Source organism: Cajanus cajan, chromosome 3, assembly GCF_000230855.2.
Source record: "Cajanus cajan strain Asha chromosome 3, NIPB_CcT2T_4, whole genome shotgun sequence".
In the NCBI taxonomy this organism is placed as follows: Eukaryota; Viridiplantae; Streptophyta; class Magnoliopsida; order Fabales; family Fabaceae; genus Cajanus; species Cajanus cajan.
Window position 1 is genome coordinate 54,188,519 of NC_138519.1, and position 6,711 is coordinate 54,195,229.

General features: G+C 36.6%; 1 non-coding gene across 1 annotated transcript; it reads left to right on the forward strand.

The window, feature by feature from the left end:
• The first annotated feature begins 1,159 nt into the window (after window positions 1-1,159).
• On the forward strand, window positions 1,160-1,265 carry LOC145956641 (small nucleolar RNA R71). The gene has a single exon (XR_014432880.1). It is a non-coding gene; the product is annotated as a small nucleolar RNA R71 (small nucleolar RNA).
• Window positions 1,266-6,711: the final 5,446 nt, after the last annotated feature.

The window sequence follows — 6,711 nt, forward strand, 5'->3', positions numbered from 1 at the left end:
TACCCTTCTTTTTATTTTTCTCCTTCTCAATCTCAATTTTCTCTCTTATTTTCTCACTATTTACACTCTCAATCTTATTTTTGCCTTCCTTATTCTTCTCACTTTCTTCATCAACCTCCTTCAATTCAACATTTTCTTTCTTTTCATTTTTTTCACTCACTCCAATATCCGCACCAACTACCTTCCCACTTCTTGTTGTTATGGATTTACAATGCTCCTTGGGGTTGGTCATGGTATTGGCTGAAAATGGTCCTCCAGACATGTCAGCTAATTGTTTAGCTAGCTGACCCACCTGCACCTCCAAGTTCTTGATGGATGCCTCTGTGTTCTTCTGGTTATTCATAGACACCTGCATGAACTGGTTCAGAGTATCCTCCAATTTACTGGTTCTTGCATGCATAGAAGGATAAGCAGGCTGGTGTTGCTGTTGTTGTTGTGGTGGTGGCCTATTGGATGATCCAGCTTCATTCCTCCATCCATATCCTTGGTTGTTATTGTTGCTTCTCCAACCTTGATTTCCCTGCATATAATTGTTAGTGTTATAATTACGGGAATTAAAATTACCTCCTTGTTGTTGTGCATAATCACCTAGGGTCCTTCTGGGAGGCCTAGTTGGTCCATTTCCACCATTATTATTTCCTGTTCCGTCTTCAGCCATTGGTTGATTTGAAGAAGTAGAAGAATTTAGAAAATCTTGCTGTTGTTCTGGAAATTAAAATTAAAATTACCTCCTTGTTGTTGGTTCCCCACATAGTTGACCTCTTCTTCATTTGGAATTTCTGAACAGTGACCATTGGGATGATCTCCTCCACAAAAATCACATTTTAAGGGAGGATTTTGTTGGGTTGAAGAAGAAGCAATAGCATGAAGCTGTTGTGGAATCTTGGCCATCTGCTTAGTCAATGCTTCAATTTGTTGAGATAGCAGTTTGTTCTGAGCAAGGATTGCATCATTAGTGTTAAGATCAAGAACTCCTCTTCTATGAGATTGATGTCTTCCATGCTCTGCTTGGTGATCAGAAGATGCCAAAGACTCTATAATTTGAGTGGCTTCTTCTGGACTCACGGTCATCATGGTGCCACCAGCTGCTGCATCCAATAACATCTTCACCTCAGGTTTGATTCCATTGACAAAGAAATTAAGTTGAGCTATATCTTCAAACCCATGGTTAGGACATTTTCTGAGCAATGACTTAAATCTCTCCCAGGCTTCACAGAATGGTTCATCTGCACCTTGCCTGAAAGTAGTGATTTCTGACTTGGCCTTAATATACTTGGATGAAGGATAGAATCGGTTCACAAACTTATTTTCCACATCACCCCAGCTTGTTAAACTTTGATTTGGGTGAGATTGTAACCAAACTTTAGCTTTTCCTGTCAAAGAAAATGGAAACAACCTCAAATATACAGCTTCCTCATCAGCCTTAGGAATTCCCATAGTTCCACATAACTCATAGAAATTTGATAGGTGTGAGTATGGGTCTTCATGATCAAGGCCAGCAAATTGTTGTGAGCTAACCAAGGTAAGGAAGGCAGGTTTCATCTCCATGGCTCTAGAAGTGTTTGGAGCTGCAATGCTAGAGAAATGTCTAGGACCTTGTTGTTGTGCATAAGCACCTAGGGTCCTTCTGGGAGGCCTAGTTGGTCCATTTCCACCATTATTATTTCCTGTTCCGTCTTCAGCCATTGGTTGATTTGAAGAAGTAGAAGAATTTAGAAAATCTTGCTGTTGTTCTAGGATTCTCTCTAACTGTCTCAGCCTTCTTGTTCTGCTATTATTCCTCCTTGCTGTTCCTTCGATTTCAGAGTCAAAATGCAATTCTTCAGCTGGAGTTTTTCCTCTCATACAATTCTAAGAAGTCTGCACAGCAAGGTGAGTCCAAAAAAAAAAAAAATACAGCAAGACAAATATCTCTATTCAAAGTATTCACAAAATAATTTACAAAATTACTAAATCACAAGATTAAAAATTACTAAATAGCACCAAAATCCCCGGCAACGGCGCCAGAAACTTGATGGTGTTTTTATCGCAACCTATCACTTGGCAAGTGAACCAAGTTTCGAAGTAGTATTTAAAGATCGTCCTCAGGGATTTGAGTGATTAGTAATTCTTACTCTAATGATTTAAAAGAAAATGATGTTCAATTTGCGGATGAATGATGATAAATTAAAACAACACAGTAAAACAAACGTAGTAAGGATGATGATTAAGAAACAAGGATTGGTTCGGAAGCACTTGCTAACTCATAGATCTTCTTAAAATAAATGCTATTCTAATTCCATTATTTCCACGTTCATTAAGTAATCCAACAAGATTCCTCAAGGTTGAATCCTAAAGTCATTAAGCTCAAAACATGATTCCTCTATGTTTTGAGTTCAACACTTCGCATTAAGAACAAGAACTTGAACAATGTGACTAACCAAATCAAGTCTATCCCTAGAACAAGAATTGATTAGGTGCAAGATTCAGTTCGGGTTTTCAAAAACGTTTTCCAACTGGATTCAAAAACCAAAAATTCATACAACGGGTGATCAAGCCGATATAAGCATTAAGTAAAGAATCATACACAAATAATGAGATTAAAATGCATATATTTAAGAAGGAGAAGAGTTAGTAGTTACATCCAACCAATCCTCAATGAAATTAGCCACTCATGGCCATTACAAATTCTGCAGCAAATTCCATAAGAGAGTACAAAGTTCCAAGTGAAAAACAGAGGTTTTGGGAGCTCCTATCCGTGTGTATCTGCAGCCCCCCCAATCTGTGTGTTACTAAAAAGAACACTTGCCCCCTCCAATTGGTCTCTAGCTGTAGGCTAGTGGATGTCCAGCTGTAGCCTCCATTAGTGGTTCAATTAGTGGAAAACCACTAATTATTTTTCCCTTTTTCCTTGTTTGTTTCTCCTTAATTTAAGGACCCTTGTCTTTCTTTTTAATTTAGTGCTCATGTGCTTCTTGTTTCTTTCCTTAATTTTTGTCCCCCACTATTTTTCTCCTTAATTTTGGGCCCCAAATATGTTCTGTCCAAGGAAAAGTTGGGATTTTTAACCCAAGGCTGCAGCTCTGGAATGGGGGCTACAGCTCTGGAAGTGTTTCCATACGCACAAGGCTTCAATATTGCAGCTCTGGAATGGGGGCTACAGCTCTGGAAGTGTTTCCATACGCACAAGGCTTCAAGGCTGCAGCTCTGGAATGGGGAAAGAACAGCAGCAACCAATGTTTAGCTATCAAATACACTAGAAAAATTACCAAATCTCCATCTTTGAAGATTAATAGAGCTCGTTCAAGAGGTATTCAAATCAATTTTCTTCTCTCTATTTTATTTCTTACATTTGATAAATATTGTTTATAATAAGAGCAATCTTGTAGATATTTTAGAGTCAATTGTTAATTTAAATTTTAAATCATGTAAATAATCATCAATAAAAGGGGATATAATATTTAATTTATTATTTCTTATCGCATTAACTTCATCATAGGGTACCGATTTAGGGCGTTGTAAGGGTGCTTAATACCTTCCTTACACGTAACCGACCCCCGAACCCAATTCTGGTTATGAAGGCCATTATTGGATCTTTTAAAAATCTTTTCTTTTTCCAATGTTTTGAGTAAAACATTGGTGGCGACTCCATAGAACCTATTTTCAAAACCATTGATTAAGGATTAGTCTGGTGTCCGGGCATTCCTTAATTGATGAGATCTTTAAAAGGATGTTTAAACCATTAGTCGCAAGATCGGAAATTTTCGGGTTGCGACACACCCCATGCGGGTTTTCGTCCTAGCGGGTCCTCATTATGCAATGCCTTTATTCTTCAATTGGGTTTTGTCTTGTATTTCCCTATAAGCAAGGATTCATCCACTCTTGATCATTCCTCCTATCCTGGCAATTGACGTTTCTACATGGAGAAGTCTCGATGTTTGAATCATCAATTTGGGCATGTTATGCGCCCAAGTTACTGGTTTTAAGTTAAGTGTTTCCCGATTAGATGTGTCGGGTTCACACTTAATTACCAGTGATCTCATTATCCGGTTAACACGCACAAATTAGGTTTCCCTTTTTATTCTTATTTATTATTTACAAGGAAGGCATCTTATCTATATGAAGCGTAAAATAGGATGCAAAGACACTTGGGAAATTCAACAAATATCATTCTCATTGATTTTTGTTTAGAGAACATTCTTTGCATACTAATATATGAGCCTTCCGTCTCTAATGGATGCATGCTATTATACTATCCTAGGAGATGCATGATATTTTTTTCTACCTAAATTTTATCATGTTTTTTACTAAGGGTTATGATGCATGATTTTTTACTATATTTTTTTTAAATAAACTATCATATATGATGCTTTAGGGTTAGCATATACAGAAGGGTGTTAGTTTTTTATTAATATCTATTTATTTGTCTATGATTCCTTTCTATTTGACAAAAAAATGCAACACGCATATGCTCAAACAAATGTACACCCGGGATAGTCACATTCAAATCCTTGGTTTATGGTCCCTGTAAGAAAAGTGCATTGTATAGGACGGTTCTAATCTCACTGGTTCTTAAGGCTCCCAAGGTGCCCCCATTATAGGGACCCATTACCTCTGTTGTCGTCACCTAGCAAACTCTAAGGTCTGTCGTAGTATTTCAGGTTAGAGTAACCGGTTATCACCTTGAGTTTGATTTTCGACAAGGCTCACAGGCTCCAAGGCCAAACTTGGGCCATTCGTACGTCAGCCACTCCCTATGTTTAGACATCCTTTTAAAAATCTCATTAATTAAGGAATGTCCGGATACCAGACTAATCTTTTATTAATGGGTTTCAAAAATAGGTTCATGGAGTCGCCACCAATGTTTTACTCAAAACATTGGGAAATGAAAAGGTTTTTAAAGATCCAATAATGGCCTTGATAACCAGAATTGGGTTCAGGGGTCGATTACGTGTAGGGAAAGTATTAAGCACCCATGCAACGCCCTTAATTGGTACCCTTATGATGAAGTGAGCATAGTAAGAATTAATAATTTAAATATTTAATCCCCTTTATGAATTGCTATTTACATGCTTGAAATTTAAATTACACGGTTAATCCTAAAACGTCTACATGATTGCTCTTATTACAACAATATTTGAAATAAGGGGATAGAGAAAAAAAAAAGAATCGATTGAAATACCTCTTAAACAAGCTCTATTGAATCTTCAAATATGGAGATCTTTAGGTGCATTGTGGCAACCTTTCACACTAAAATATGTCTCACAAATCTCAAGAAATACAATAGGAAGGAGAGAAAGAGAATTTTCAGGCTCAAAGGAGTCTGACGAGAGGTTGTCGAAGCCTCTATCAAACACAAAATAAAATGAGTTTAAACTTGTAGCACAGTAGTGCCCTAAAGTCGTCTCTCGAGGATCAAAGGAAATTCTTTTTATTATATTAGCAATATTAACAAAATTTTGGAAAAGGGGGGGGTTTGGAGTTTGATATAATTTTTAGAACAAGAAGTTGAATAATAAACTTAGATGATAAAAATTTCAACTTGTGGATTTTCGTTCTTTGGATTTATCCTTGGTTCAAAATCTCAATCTCAAATAATAATTAATTTCTTGCATTTAAGTTCAATTAGTTAAGCACCAACAAAACTTAAATAGATTCTTTCCAAAGTTCAAGCGAACATCATTTGAGTCCATTAGGTTAGGATCAAGCGTCCAAATTTAATCCCTATTTGGTCTCTAAGTCCAAGAATCCAACAAGCCATCCATTGGAGAATTTAATTAATCAAATCTTGCTTGTCCCAAAGTTAATCAATCAAGCGTCAATTAATTTAGGAGATTCTTCGAATGTTTAAGCAAACATGATTTGAGTTAACAAGGTTAGAATTATTCATTCACATTTAATCCCTAGTTAAACTCTAAGTCCTTGAATCGGCAAACAATTAATGAGTCAATCAATTAAGTCCATGAATGTTCCTTTGTCTTTCTCAAAATTAATGTAAACAAGTGTCACATAATTCTTGGTCTTGCATTCCTTCTTAAGTCCAATGTAAGTAAGCATCACATAGGTCTTAGTTCAAGGAGTTAATGAGAACATCTTATGTAATGAATTTAAGTGATCAATTCAAATTCAATTATATAAGCATAAACAAGATAGAAAGATAAAGGTAAATTCAATTATTAAGAGTTGAGGATACACAAAATTTTCTTCAAACCTCAAAATCCATTAGAACTTATTACCACAAGCTGAACTAGAAACTTAGCTATCCATAAAATTAAAAGACATTATAACATTAAATAACAAGAAAGACTAAGAAGAAATTGAGAAGAAGAAGAAGAAAGGGAGGTAGAAGAACACCCAAGAGTAACTTATTTGAAGGTGTTTTGGGACATCTTGCAATGGAGAAATGAAGGCCTATTTATAGCCTTCATACAACACATAAAAACTGTAAAATAATGGGAAAAAGTGTAGACAAAACGAAATGGGATGAGTTGTGTAGGTGGTGGGATGATTTGGTGTTGTTGGTGGGATGAGTTGGATTCCATATTCTTTTCCGCACCGATTATTGACCACCGAATTTGGCCTTCTAGATGATCGAAGTTGCCAACGACGCCTTCTGCAAAGTTTTAGGTCTTTGTCTCAGCTTTCCAGGGACACCAAGTTTGCTCCATTTGGATCACCACAGCCCAAGTTATGGCCTGAAAACCGAGACATGTTCATCAGCCCAAAAACAGC